This window comes from Salvelinus namaycush, chromosome 4 (assembly GCF_016432855.1).
Source record: "Salvelinus namaycush isolate Seneca chromosome 4, SaNama_1.0, whole genome shotgun sequence".
NCBI lineage: Eukaryota > Metazoa > Chordata > Actinopteri > Salmoniformes > Salmonidae > Salvelinus > Salvelinus namaycush.
The window spans coordinates 70,149,018-70,166,267 of NC_052310.1; positions in this window are offsets into that span (position 1 = coordinate 70,149,018).

Below are 17,250 nucleotides of genomic sequence, written 5' to 3' on the forward strand. Positions count from 1 at the left end.
TGGTGCTACGACAACGACCTCTCCCTCACCGTCAGCAAGGCAAAGGAGCTGATCATGGTCTACAGGAAATGGAGGGGCGAACACACCCCCATCCACATCGATGGCGCTGTAGTGGTGCAGGTCCTGAGCTCCACTACAATGTCCACATCATAAAGGAATGAACATGTCCACATAACTAATGAATTAACATGTTCCACAGATACCCACACAGTTGTGAAGAAGGCATGACAGCCTCTTACCCCTCAGGAGGCTGAAAAGATTTGGTATGGGCCCTCAGATCCTCAAAAAGTTAAACAGCTGCATTATTGAGAGCATTCTGACTGGTTGCATCACTGCTTGGTACAGCAACTGCAAGGTACCTGACTGCAAGGTACTAAAGAGGTGATGAGTACCGAGCTCCCTGCCATCCAGGACCTCTGTACCAGGCGGTGTTAGAGGAAGGACAAAATAATTGTCAAAGACTCCTGCCACCCAAGCCATTGGCGGCAGGTAGCCTAGTGGTTAGAGCGTGGGACTAGTAGCCGAAAGGTTGCAAGATCGAATCCCGAGCTGACAAGGTACAAATCTGTCGTTCTGCCCCTGAACAAGGCAGTTAACCCACTGTTCCTAGGCCGTCATTGAAAATAAGAATTTGTTCTTAAATAAATGTAAAATAAAAAAGTTGACTGTTCTCTCTGCTATCGCATGGCAAGCGGTACCAATGCACCCAGTCTGGAACTAAAAGGACCCTGAACAGCTTCTACCCCCAAGCCACAAGACTGCTAAATAGCTAATCAAATGGCGACCTGGACTACCTGCACTGGACTCTACACACACACACTGGACTCTACTCACACACACACACTGGACTCTACTCACACTGGACTCCACACACGCACGCACTGGACTCTACTCACACTGGACTCCACACACGCACGCACTGGACTCTACTCACACTGGACTCCACACACGCACGCACTGGACTCTACTCACACTGGACTCCACACACGCACGCACTGGACTCTACTCACACTGGACTCTACTCACACTGGACTCCACACACGCACGCACTGGACTCTACTCACACTGGACTCCACACACGCACGCACTGGACTCTACTCACACTGGACTCCACACACGCACGCACTGGACTCTACTCACACTGGACTCCACACACGCACGCACTGGACTCCACACACGCACGCACTGGACTCCACACACGCACACACTGGACTCCACACAAGCACGCACTGGACTCCACACACGCACGCACTGGACTCCACACAAGCACGCACTGGACTCCACACACGCACACACTGGACTCCACACACGCACGCACTGGACTCTACACACGCACTGGACTCTACGTAACGGATGTGAAATGGCTAGCTAGTTAGCGGTGGTGCGCGCTAATAGCCTTTCAATCGGTGACGTCACTTGCTCTGAGACCTTGAAGTAGTAGTTCCCCTTGCTCTGCGGCCGCGGCCTTTGTGGAGCGATGGGTAACGATTCTTCATGGGTGACTGTTGTTGATGTGTGCAGAGGGTTCCTGGTTCGCGCGAGGGGACGGACGTAAAAGTTAAACTGTTACATTGATGCTGTTGACCCGGATCACTGGTTGCTGCGGAAAAGGAGGAGGTCGAAAGGGGGGTGAGTGTAACGGATGTGAAATGGCTAGCTAGTTAGCAGTGGTGCGCGCTAATAGCCTTTCAATCGGTGACGTCACTTGCTCTGAGACCTTGAAGTAGTAGTTCCCCTTGCTCCGCAAGGGCCGCGGCTTTTGTGGAGCGATGGGTAACGATGCTTCGTGGGTGACTGTTGTTGATGTGTGCAGAGGGTCCCTGGTTCGCGCCCGGGTCGGGGCGAGGGGACGGACTAAAGTTAAACTGTTACATCTACACACACTGGATTCTACACACACACACACTGGACTCTACACACTGTAACGGTTTTGACTTGAGTATATTATTTATAGGGGTGCCAGGTAGGTTGTGCCTACCAGAGAAAACATTGGTTTCTCCTTTTGGTTTGGGAGGGAATGAGTCCCATCTGGTCCGTCAAGTCTACACCAATACACTCACACACTGGACTCCACTCACACACTGGACTCTTCACACACTGGACTCTACACACACTGGACTCTACACACACTGGACTCTACACACACTGGACTCTACACACACTGGACTCTACACACACTGGACTCCACTCACACACTGGACTCTACACACACACACTGGACTCTACACACACACACTGGACTCTACACACACACACTGGACTCCACTCACACACTGGACTCTACACACACTGGACTCTACACACACTGGACTCTACACACACACACTGGACTCTACACACACACACTGGACTCCACTCACACACTGGACTCTACACACACTGGACTCTACACACACTGGACTCTACACACACTGGACTCTACACACACTGGACTCCACACACACTCTACACACACTGGACTCTACACACACACACTGGACTCTACACACACACACTGGACTCTACACACACACACTGGACTCTACTCACACACTGGACTCTACACACACTGGACTCTACACACACTCTACACACACTGGACTCTACACACACACACACTGGACTCTACTCACACACTGGACTCTACTCACACACTGGACTCTACACACACTGGACTCTACACACACTGGACTCCACTCACACACTGGACTCTACTCACACACTGGACTCTACACACACTGGACTCCACACACACTCTACACACACTGGACTCTACACACACACACTGGACTCTACACACACACACTGGACTCTACACACACACACTGGACTCTACTCACACACTGGACTCTACACACACTGGACTCCACACACGCACGCACTGGACTCTACTCACACTGGACTCCACACACGCACGCACTGGACTCTACTCACACTGGACTCCACACACGCACGCACTGGACTCTACTCACACTGGACTCCACACACGCACGCACTGGACTCTACTCACACTGGACTCTACTCACACTGGACTCCACACACGCACGCACTGGACTCTACTCACACTGGACTCCACACACGCACGCACTGGACTCTACTCACACTGGACTCCACACACGCACGCACTGGACTCTACTCACACTGGACTCCACACACGCACGCACTGGACTCCACACACGCACGCACTGGACTCCACACACGCACACACTGGACTCCACACAAGTACGCACTGGACTCCACACACGCACGCACTGGACTCCACACAAGCACGCACTGGACTCCACACACGCACACACTGGACTCCACACACGCACGCACTGGACTCTACACACGCACTGGACTCTACGTAACGGATGTGAAATGGCTAGCTAGTTAGCGGTGGTGCGCGCTAATAGCCTTTCAATCGGTGACGTCACTTGCTCTGAGACCTTGAAGTAGCAGTTCCCCTTGCTCTGCGGCCGCGGCCTTTGTGGAGCGATGGGTAACGATTCTTCATGGGTGACTGTTGTTGATGTGTGCAGAGGGTTCCTGGTTCGCGCGAGGGGACGGACGTAAAAGTTAAACTGTTACATTGATGCTGTTGACCCGGATCACTGGTTGCTGCGGAAAAGGAGGAGGTCGAAAGGGGGGTGAGTGTAACGGATGTGAAATGGCTAGCTAGTTAGCAGTGGTGCGCGCTAATAGCCTTTCAATCGGTGACGTCACTTGCTCTGAGACCTTGAAGTAGTAGTTCCCCTTGCTCCGCAAGGGCCGCGGCTTTTGTGGAGCGATGGGTAACGATGCTTCGTGGGTGACTGTTGTTGATGTGTGCAGAGGGTCCCTGGTTCGCGCCCGGGTCGGGGCGAGGGGACGGACTAAAGTTAAACTGTTACATCTACACACACTGGATTCTACACACACACACACTGGACTCTACACACTGTAACGGTTTTGACTTGAGTATATTATTTATAGGGGTGCCAGGTAGGTTGTGCCTACCAGAGAAAACATTGGTTTCTCCTTTTGGTTTGGGAGGGAATGAGTCCCATCTGGTCCGTCAAGTCTACACCAATACACTCACACACTGGACTCCACTCACACACTGGACTCTACACACACTGGACTCTACACACACTGGACTCTACACACACTGGACTCTACACACTGGACTCTACACGCACACACTGGACTCTACACACACACACTGGACTCTACACACACACACTGGACTCCACTCACACACTGGACTCTACACACACTGGACTCTACACACACTGGACTCTACACACACTGGACTCTACACACACTGGACTCCACACACACTCTACACACACTGGACTCTACACACACACACTGGACTCTACACACACACACTGGACTCTACACACACACACTGGACTCTACTCACACACTGGACTCTACACACACTGGACTCTACACACACTCTACACACACTGGACTCTACACACACACACACTGGACTCTACTCACACACTGGACTCTACTCACACACTGGACTCTACACACACTGGACTCTACACACACTGGACTCCACTCACACACTGGACTCCACTCACACACTGGACTCTACACACACTGGACTCCACACACACTCTACACACACTGGACTCTACACACACACACTGGACTCTACACACACACACTGGACTCTACACACACACACTGGACTCTACTCACACACTGGACTCTACACACACTGGACTCTACAAACACTCTACACACACTGGACTCTACACACACACACTGGACTCTACTCACACACTGGACTCTACACACACACACTGGACTCTACACACACTGGACTCTACACACACTGGACTCTACACACACTGGACTCTACACACACTGGACTCTACACACACTGGACTCCACTCACACACTGGACTCCACTCACACACTGGACTCTACACACACTGGACTCCATACACACTCTACACACACTGGACTCTACACACACTGGACTCTACACACACTGGACTCTACACACACTGGACTCTACACACACTGGACTCCACTCACACACTGGACTCCACTCACACACTGGACTCCACTCACACACTGGACTCCACTCACACACTGGACTCCACTCACACACTGGACTCCACTCACACACTGGACTCCACTCACACACTGGACTCTACACACACTGGACTCTACACACACTGGACTCTACACACACTGGACTCTACACACACTGGACTCTACACACACTGGACTCCACACACACACACACACACACACACACACACACACACACACACACACACACACACACACACACACACACACACACACACACACACACACACACACACACACACACACACACACACACACACACACACACACTGGACTCCACTCACACACTGGACTCCACACACGCACTGGATTCTACACAAGCACTGGACTCTACACACACACTGGACTCTACACACACACTGGACTCTACACACACACTGGACTCTACACACACACTGGACTCTACACACACTGGACTCTATATACACACTGGAATCTACTCACACTCTGGATTCTACACACACACACACACACAGGGCCGCGGCTTTTGTGGAGCGATGGGTAACGATGCTTCGTGGGTGACTGTTGTTGATGTGTGCAGAGGGTCCCTGGTTCGCGCCCGGGTCGGGGCGAGGGGACGGACTAAAGTTAAACTGTTACATCTACACACACTGGATTCTACACACACACACACTGGACTCTACACACTGTAACGGTTTTGACTTGAGTATATTATTTATAGGGGTGCCAGGTAGGTTGTGCCTACCAGAGAAAACATTGGTTTCTCCTTTTGGTTTGGGAGGGAATGAGTCCCATCTGGTCCGTCAAGTCTACACCAATACACTCACACACTGGACTCCACTCACACACTGGACTCTTCACACACTGGACTCTACACACACTGGACTCTACACACACTGGACTCTACACACACTGGACTCTACACACACTGGACTCTACACACACTGGACTCTACACACACTGGACTCCACTCACACACTGGACTCTACACACACACACTGGACTCTACACACACACACTGGACTCTACACACACACACTGGACTCCACTCACACACTGGACTCTACACACACTGGACTCTACACACACTCTACACACACTGGACTCCACACACACTCTACACACACTGGACTCTACACACACACACTGGACTCTACTCACACACTGGACTCTACACACACTGGACTCTACACACACTCTACACACACTGGACTCTACACACACACACTGGACTCTACTCACACACTGGACTCTACTCACACACTGGACTCTACACACACACACTGGACTCTACACACACTGGACTCTACACACACTGGACTCTACACACACTCTACACACACTGGACTCCACACACACTCTACACACACTGGACTCTACACACACACACTGGACTCTACACACACACACACTGGACTCTACACACACACACTGGACTCTACTCACACACTGGACTCTACACACACTGGACTCTACACACACTCTACACACACTGGACTCTACACACACACACTGGACTCTACACACACTGGACTCTACACACACTGGACTCCACACACACACTGGACTCCACACACACACTGGACTCCACTCACACACTGGACTCCACTCACACACTGGACTCTACACACACTGGACTCCACACACACTCTACACACACTGGACTCTACACACACACACTGGACTCTACACACACACACTGGACTCTACACACACACACACTGGACTCTACACACACTCTACACACACTGGACTCTACACACACACACTGGACTCTACTCACACACTGGACTCTACTCACACACTGGACTCTACACACACTGGACTCTACACACACTGGACTCTACACACACTGGACTCTACACACACTGGACTCTACACACACTGGACTCCACTCACACACTGGACTCCACTCACACACTGGACTCCACTCACACACTGGACTCCACTCACACACTGGACTCCACTCACACACTGGACTCCACTCACACACTGGACTCCACTCACACACTGGACTCTACACACACTGGACTCTACACACACTGGACTCTACACACACTGGACTCTACACACACTGGACTCTACACACACTGGACTCTACACACACTGGACTCCACACACACTCTACACACACTGGACTCTACACACACATACTGGACTCTACACACACACACTGGACTTTACTCATACACTGGATTCTTCACACACACACAAACACACACACTGGACTCCACACACAAACACACACACACACACACACACACACACACACACACACACACACACACACACACACACACACACACACACACACACACACACACACACACTGGACTCCACTCACACACTGGACTCCACACACGCACTGGATTCTACACAAGCACTGGACTCTACACACACACTGGACTCTACACACACACTGGACTCTACACACACTGGACTCTATATACACACTGGAATCTACTCACACTCTGGATTCTACACACACACACACACACACACACTGGACTCTACACACACTGGACTCTACACACACTGGACTCTACACACACTGGACTCTACACACACTGGACTCCACTCACACACTGGACTCCACTCACACACTGGACTCTACACACACTGGACTCTACACACACTGGACTCTACACACACTGGACTCCACTCACACACTGGACTCCACACACACTCTACACACACTGGACTCTACACACACACACTGGACTCTACACACACACACTGGACTCTACACACACTGGACTTTACTCACACACTGGACTTTACTCACACGCTGGACTCTACTCACGCACTGGAATCTACTCATACACTGGATTCTTCACACACACACACTGGACTCCACACACACACACACACACACACACACACACACACACACACACACACACACACACACACACACACACACACACACACACACACACACACACACACACACTGGACTCCACACACGCACTGGACTCTACACACGCACTGGACTCTACACACGCACTGGACTCTACACACACACTGGACTCTACACACACACTGGACTCTACACACACACTGGACTCTACACACACTGGACTCTATATACACACTGGAATCTACTCACACTCTGGATTCTACACACACACACACACACACACACACACACACACTGGACTCCACACACTGGACTCCACACACACACACTGGACTCCACACACACACACTGGACTCTACTCACACACTGGACTCTACTCACGCACTGGAATCTACTCATACACTGGATTCTTCACACACACACAAACTGGACTCCACACACACACACACACACACACACACACACACACACACACACACACACACACACTGGACTCCACTCACGCACTGGATTCTACACAAGCACTGGACTCTACACACACTGGACTCTATATACACACTGGAATCTACTCACACTCTGGATTCTACACACACACACACACACACACACTGGACTCCACACTCACACACTGGACTATACTCACACACTGGACTCCACACACACACACTGGACTCTACACATGCACTGGACTCTACACTCACTGGACTCTACACACACACTCACATATACAGTACTTACACCGACACCCCAACACACACACGCTACATATGGCCACACACACATAGAATGCGTACACATGCATACTGACGCCACACACTCACACTTTCACACTCACCACATACTGTACGCTGCTGCTACTGTTTATTATCTATCCTGTTGCCTATTCACTTTATCCCTACCTATATGTACATATCTACCTCAATTACCTCGTACACATGCACATAGACTCGGTACTGGTACTCACTGTATATAGCCATGTTATTACCTGGTACTCCCTGTATATAGCCATGTTATTACTTGGTACTCACTGTATATAGCCATGTTATTACCTGGTACTCACTGTATATAGCCATGTTATTACCTGGTACTCACTGTATATAGCCATGTTATTACCTGGTACTTCCTGTATATAGCCATGTTATTACCTGATACTCCCTGTATATAGCCATGTTATTACCTGATACTGACTGTATATAGCCATGTTATTACCAGGTACTCCCTGTATATAGCCATGTTATTACCTGGTACTCCTTGTATATAGCCATGGTATTACCTGGTACTCCCTGTATATAGTCATGTTATTACCTGGTACTCCCTGTATATAGCCATGTTATTACCTGGCACTTCCTGTATATAGCCATGTTATTTTTTACTTGTGTTTGTTATTCTTTATTTACTGTGTATTTATTCCTCATGCCACTATTTCATATATTTAATTTGTGTATCTTTAACTCTGCATTGTTGGAAAAGAACCCTAAAGTAAGCATTTCACTGTCAGTCTACACCTGTTGTTTTATGACGCATGTGACAATTATTTATTTGTTTGATAAATTTCGCATGGCCATACCTGAATGCAATATAATAATAACAAAATAATAATCATAGTGATGTAGAATACACAACCAAATTTGCCAGATATATAGATGTTACATTATTCACAGTATTATGGTCAAAATGTTTCCTAAAAGCTGTCTGAATTGCTTATGTTCAATCATTTCAAACAGTTAATAGGATTACATTTTAAATCAGCCCACATCCATTAATATTTACATGTATAAATCAATTTTAAATGTTTGAATCAATTATAGTATTTGGACAGCTATTTGGGCACATTTTTACCATAATTCGGTGAATAATTGAACATCTTTATATATCTGGCACACCTGGCTCATGTGGTTGGGCATGCTACAATTAACAGGAGGTTGGTGGCACCTTAATTGGGGAGGATGGGCTCATGGCAATGGCTGGAGCGGATTAGCTGGAATGGTATCAAATACATCAAACACATGTTTTGATGCCATTCCATTTGCTCCATTCCATACATTATTATGAGCTGTCCTCCCCTCAGCAGCCTCCACTGCCAATTCTAATTTATACAGGTATGGTCATGTGAAATTGATTAAATAGGACCCCATTGAGTTGTTTGGTGGCCATAGTGGAAAAAGGCTTCTGTGGGATTAACCCTTTACACCCGTGGGAATTGGCCTATATTGATAGGGCTACATTTAAATGTTTCTTACAGAAGAAATATGAAATGCATAACCATGGTAGCAATTGAAAGGAAACAGTTTGGAGATTATGGGAAAATTATTAGACCAAAGGTGAGGACACAAGTTCACCTTGTTTACTGTACTTTTTGCCGCATTTGTTGATAACAACATCTGAAAATACTCTGGATACACTCAGTAACATGATAAGAATATTCCTGGAAAATGTGCGGTAGGTGCAACATAAAACAAAGAAATGACAAGGGTTTGAGTGTAACGTCTGGAGAGTGATGGGTGTGGAGTCAGACGCAGAGAGCAGAAGGTTGACGGGAAAAACGCTTTAATGTCCTTTCGTAAAGTAACCAGTTACAAACATGGGTCAAGCCCAAAACACAGGTGCAACAAACCCAAAACCATAGTTACTAAAAATACCGGACAGCGAAAACCCAAAAGAACACAAACACCACATACGTCAAATAACAACAAGCCCGCACAAACACCAGCGGGCTAAACGAACTTAAATAATACTCATCCCAAAACCCCAACAAGGAACAGGTGAAAACAATTAGACAAAAACAAACGAAAAGGAAAAAGGGATCGGTGGCAGCTAATAGACCGGCGACGACGACCGCCGAGCGCCACCCGAACAGGAAGGGGAGCCACCTTCGGTGGTATTCGTGACATTGAGTGAAAGGACTAACTGGTGTCTCCAAGTGGCCACATACCTCTTCAAAGTGTGCAAAGTTCCTTAGTAATTTCAAAGCACTTTTATGACTCAAAGAAGAGTCTTAAACTATAAGGTGCTTTTTTGAGCTCAGCTAGCTGTGTTGTTGAGGAACTAGAGCAGGGATGGGTAAATTCGATAGGGGTGGGCGCCACAAAAAATCTGAACTCATCATCAGGGGCCGGCCGCAGTTGCTTGCGGGTCTGCGTACGCAGAGAAAGCTGCCAGTACTGCACTGCTGCCACACATTTTCCAACTTTAGGGACATAGTCTTCAAGAAAATCGCTATGAGACATTGTCAACACAAGTGAGCCCGAAGGCCCAAATTTGTGAGTTTGACCCATGGACTATAAAGACCAGAGATGGGCAACTCTGACTCTGGAGTGCCACTGTGTGTGTGTGCAGGCTTTTGTTCAAGCGTAACACTAATGCAGGGGAGTCCATCCTGGCTGTGGATGGGTATCGGGGTTTGGAAACGGTGTCCAGGGAACATGACTATGTATCTAGTCCAGCCTAGCTCTAGAGAGCCCAAGGGGGCATTCCTACTGTAATGTAATGGATGGAATTGGAGTCATGATAAGGGAAAAGTCCAGCCAGACAGTTGCATAAACCATAGGGCAGAGTCAAAGCAGGACCAGGCAGGCATGTAGTATGGCACAACATGGTGGAGGCTAACCAACTTAATTAGATGAGGGCTCACTTCCAATACCCTAGAAAGTGTCAGTGTTATTTTTATATTTACGGTGATTTCGTTTTTTAATAATTTCATTGTAAATTGCACTTATAATCTAATCAAATTGTATTTGTCACATGCACCGAATACAACAGGTGTAGACCTTACAGTGAAATGCTTACTTACAAGCCCTTAAACAACAATGCAGAAAGATAAGTGTTTAAGTAAAAAATAGATAAGTAAAAATGTTTAATTAAAATAACAAATAGTTAAAGAGCAGCAGTAAAATAACAGTAGTGAGGCTATATAGAGGGGGTACTGGTACAGAGTCAATGTGCGGGGGCACAGGTTAGTTGAGGTAATTTGTACATGTAGGTAGAGTTAATGTGACTATGCATAGATGTAGGTAGAGAGAGTAGTAGCAGCGTAAAATAGGGGGTGGGGGACAATGCAAATAGTCTGGGTAGCCATTTGATTAGCTGTTCGGGAGTATTATGGCTTGGGGGTAGAAGCTGTCAAGAAGCCTTTTGGACCTAGACTTGGCGCTCCGGTACCGCTTGCCGTGCGGTCGCAGATAGAACAGTCTATGACTAGGGTGGCTGGAGTCTTTGACAATTTTTTTTGGGGCCTTCCTATGACAACGCCTGGTATATAGGTCCTGGATGTCAGGAAGCTTGGCCCCAGTGATGTACTGGGCTGTACGCACTACCCTCTGTAGTGCTTTGCGGTCGGAGGCCGAGCAGTTGCCATACCAGGCAGTGATACAACCAGTCAGAATGCTCTCGATGGTGCAGCTGTAGAACTTTTTGAGGATCTGAGGACCCATGCCAAATCTTTTCAGTCTCCTGAGGGGGGAATAGGCTTTGTCGTGCCCTCTTCACGACTGTCTTGGTGTGTTTGGACCATGATAGTTTGTTGGTGATGTGGACACCAAGGAACTTGAAGCTCTCAACTTGCTCCACTACAGACCCGTCGATGATAATGGGGGCGTGCTTGGTCCTCCTTTTCCTGTAGTCCACAATCATCTCCTTTGTCTTGATCACGTTGAGGGAGAGGTTGTTATCCTGGCACCACACGGCCAGGTCTCTGACCTCCCCCTTATAGGCTGTCTCATCGTTGTCGGTGATCAGGCCTACCACTGTTGTGTTGTCGGTAGGGTTGCACATTTTTGGGAAAATTCAGAGTTGGAAACTTTCTGTGGGAATTAACGGGAATATATGGGAATTAACGGAAATATATGCAAATTAATATGAATACCATTTAAATGTAGATGTTTTTTGCATTGGATATATTTACCATATCATACGGAGACAGAAACATAAACATTTTATATTTTCATAAGTAGACATAATTGCAAATGATTAAATCCTTCCAATAGAAATAAAAAAAACAATTTAGTTACGAATTGAACTTTAATTAAATGAGTTGACTCTTCACATGGGATGATTTCACTGAACAATAAAATAAAGGGAATATTGAATGATCCCCAAAGATCCATTGCATCTCCTAAAAACGTTTTCAACATACATATGTAACGGATGTGAAATGGCTAGCTAGTTAGCGGTGGTGCGCGCTAATAGCGTTTCAATCGGTTACGTCACTCGCTTTGAGACCTTGAAGTAGTGGTTCCCCTTGCTCTGCCACTGTGGAGCGATGGGTAACGATGCTTCGTGGGTGACTGTTGTTGATATGTGCATAGGGTCCCTGGTTCGCGCCCGGGTCGGGGCGAGGGGACGTACTAAAGTTAAACTGTTACACATATGTAAAATGATAGTCTAGAAACTAAAGCTTTGGTTGTCTTCCTCTCAGGCTTCCATGTCTTCTCCCTGGACCTCCTCAATGTCCACCTCTTGAACGACAGACTCTGAGGCCTCATCTTCACTGTCACTTTCCAACCTTGTTGATGATGGCTCGTTGTCAGGCTCAAAAAGCCTCAAATTTGCTTGGATGGCCACCAATTTTTCAACCCTTGTATCAGTCAGCCTGTTGCATGCTTTGGTGTGTGTGTTCCCAAACAAGGACCAGTTGTGCTCTGAGGCGGCTGATGTTGGTGGGATTTGGAGGATGATGGAGGCAACAGGGGAAAAAGCCTCAGATCCACACGACTGCCATATTGCATCTCCATCCCAAAGCCCTTACTTGGAAGTGTACTTCACCAGACTGCAAAGAACCTTGCCCTCATCCAGGCCAAGGTGGTGAGACACAGCAGTGATGACACCATAGGCCTTGTTGATCTCTGCACCAGACAAGATGCTCTTGCCAGCATACTTGGGGTTCAACATGTACGCTGCGGCGTGTATGGGCTTCAGGCAGAAGTCTTCATGCTTTTTGATGTATTTCAGAACGGCAGTTTCCTCTGCTTGGAGCAACAGTGAAGTGGTCAGGGCAGTATGGATTTCTTCTCTTACATCTGCAAGCAGTCTGAACATCAGACAGGATGGCATTGTCTCCCTCAATCCGTGCAATGGCTACTGCTATAGGTTTCAGGCTACTTACCACTCTCTCCCAAAATACATCATCCAGGAGGATCCTCTTGATGGGACTATCCATATCGGCAGACTGATATGGCCATTTCTCTTCCAGGAGGCTGTCAAACATGATGACAACACCACACCAACGGTTGTTGCTGGACAGCTTCAATGTGGTGCTCTTATTCTTCTCACTTTGCTTGGTGAGGTAGATTGCTGCTATAACTTGATGACCCTTCACATACCTAACCATTTCCTTGGCTCTCTTGTAGAGTGTATCCGTTGTTTTCAGTGCCATGATGTCCTTGAGCAGATTCAATGCATGAGCAGCACAGCCAATGGGTGTGATGTGAGGGTAGGACTCCTCCACTTTAGACCAAGCAGCCTTCATGTTCACAGCATTGTCTGTCACCAGTGCAAATACCTTCTGTGATCCAAGGTCATTGATGACTGTCTTCAGCTCATCTGCAATGTAGAGACCAGTGTGTCTGCTGTCCCGTGTGTCTGTGCTCTTGTAGAATACTGGTTGAGGGGTGGAGATGATGTAGTAAATTATTCCTTCTCCACGAACATTTGACCACCCATCAGAGATGATTGCAATACAGTTTGCTTTCTCTATGATTTGCTTGACCTTCACTTGAACTCTGTTGAACTCTGTGTCCAGCAAATGAGTAGATAAAGCATGTCTGGTTGGAGGGGTGTATGCTGGGCGAAGAACATTCAGAAATACACATTGCCTGTGAGCATCAGTGGTGAACCAGTTGCATACACAGCTCAAGCAAGACATTCATCAGCATTTCTCTGAATACGTTCCTCCATTGAGTCAAACGTCTGATTCCAGGAGGACCATGAGCTGTTGCTATCGATAAGGTGTCTGATTCATCATTTTCACCTCAAATAGAAGTAGAGCGACTTTTGTCAGAGGTTGCTTGTTGTGAGCGCTGAGGGAACTTTATGCCCATGGCCAGATGATTCTGCATCTTCGTTGCATTCTTCACATATGATTTGGCACAGTATTTGAAAATGTACACAGCTTTTCCTTCTACATTATCTGCAGTGAAATGTCTCTACACATCAGATAGTGCCCGTGGCATTTTCCTGTAATGATTAGAAACTAATGAGTAAAAAAAAAAAATACAATTCCATGTACAGATAAATAGTTAAGCAGTTCGATTAAACAACTCCTTTGTAAGATACATGTTTAAAAATGAACATGTATGGAAACAGGTGAATTAACACTCCTCAGTTAGCAGGCTCAAGCAAGCTAAAAAAAAACATGGTAGCAAAAACAAATGAGCAGAAATTGTTAACAAGTTAGAAATGATTTAAACACACTTTGCTGTAGGCTACTATTTACTAGTTATTTACTAAATCATGTATGTCATATAAAATATATTCACCCCACCCAGTACTGTAATCAAAACTTATCAGAAAGCACGTAGTCCTTGGCTCAGACAGTGTAGTAGTGTGGGCTCAATAGCATCTCATTAGTGAGCAAGATCTTGAGAATCAGCTGTACATGTGATGGAAGAGTGCACTGCACATGTGATGGAAGAATGCACTGTGCATGCAGAGGGTTGCAATTCCATTGAATTGGGGATAGTTTAACCAAAATATGCCACAAGACCTAGAATTGCCTTATGTGTATCCCACAAAAAAAGTTCACTGTTATAAGCTAACTTTTTTGATGAATGTAAGCAAAATTCATCAAATTCCAGGGCTTAACTTTCATTGGAAAATTCCCATTAAGATTCTGGAAATTTGGCAAACGTAATGATGTCTTTGGCAAACGTAATGATGGTGTTGGAGTCGTGCCTGGCCATGCAGTCATGGGTGAAAATCAAATCAAAGTTTATTTGTCACGTGTGTCGAATACAACAGGTGTAGACCTCACAGTGAAATGCTTACTTACAGGCTCTAACCAATAGTGCAAAAAAGGTATTAGGTGAACAATAGGTAAGTAAAGAAATAAAAACAACAGTAAAAAGACAGCGAAAAATAACAGTAGTGAGGCTATAAAAGTAGCGGGGCTACATACAGACACCGGTTAGTCGGGCTGATTGAGGTAGTATGTACATGTAGATATGGTTAAAGTGACTATGCATGTATGATGAACAGAGAGTAGCAGTAGCTTTAAAGAGGGGTTGGAGGGTACAGGAGGGGACTGAACAGGGAGTACAGGAGGGGACTGAGCACGCACCCCTGAGGGGCCCCGTGTTGAGGATCAGCATGGCAGATATGTTGTTACCTACCCTTACCACCTGGGGGCGGCCTGTCAGGAAGTCCAGGATCCAGTTGCAGAGGGAGGTGTTTAGTCCCAGTGACCCTGTGACAACAATTTTGGACCCCCTTGTGGCCCCCTTAAATGTGGAGTATGAAATAATTATTACACAACTAATTTTTGCTATCGTTCTTTTTTTACATTCGTTATTAGACAGTGGCAACGATGATGATTATGAACATGGTCTTTTGCCTGCTAATGCCTGCAATGCAGTGAAGAAAACGATGACAACAATAACGTCTAATGTAACTGGCCCCTCTAACAGTACAACTGGCCCCAGCTTGGCCCCCCCAGTTGAAATGGTCTAGAACAGCCACTGCGGGTCGGTAGTCATTTAGGCAGGTAACCTTAGTGTTCTTGGGCACAGGGACTATGGTGGTCTGCTTGAAACATGTTGGTATTACAGACTCAGTCAGGGACAGGTTTAAAATGTCAGTGAAGACAATAGACAGTTGGTCAAATTCAGCTTTGAGTGCCAGTGAGAGATGATGTGTCACAATTTAACCATTATCATCATGAAGTCCACATGGGCCTGTTACAGAGGCTACAACCTTACAGAACATTCAGATAGAAATGTATTGTGTAGCGAGAGATATGACTCACTGTCATGTTGAATAGGGATATGATAGTGTCCATTGCAAAGCACTACAGAACGTTCAGAAAATGTATATAATAAAACAGAAAGGATAAGGTGCCATGTAGAATAGGCCTATTGGGAATCATGCCAGTCCTATATGCATTTATCCAGTATATATAGGCCTGTATGACTCTGCATTTACTTACATTCTGAATGTTTCAGTAGGCTCCTGAACGTGGCCCGGTAGGAGCCAGGGGCCCTAAGGAAGGAAAGAAGAGAGGTGACTGAAAAACCTCAGAATTATAAAGAAGTATTCAAGAGTGTAGTCCTACTAGGCTAAATTAAATAAGTTGTTGCATGGTGCAACCATTGAGATCCCATTAATGTATTCAAATTCCCATGTCCATAATTTACCACCATGCATGCAGTTGCAATTCTGAT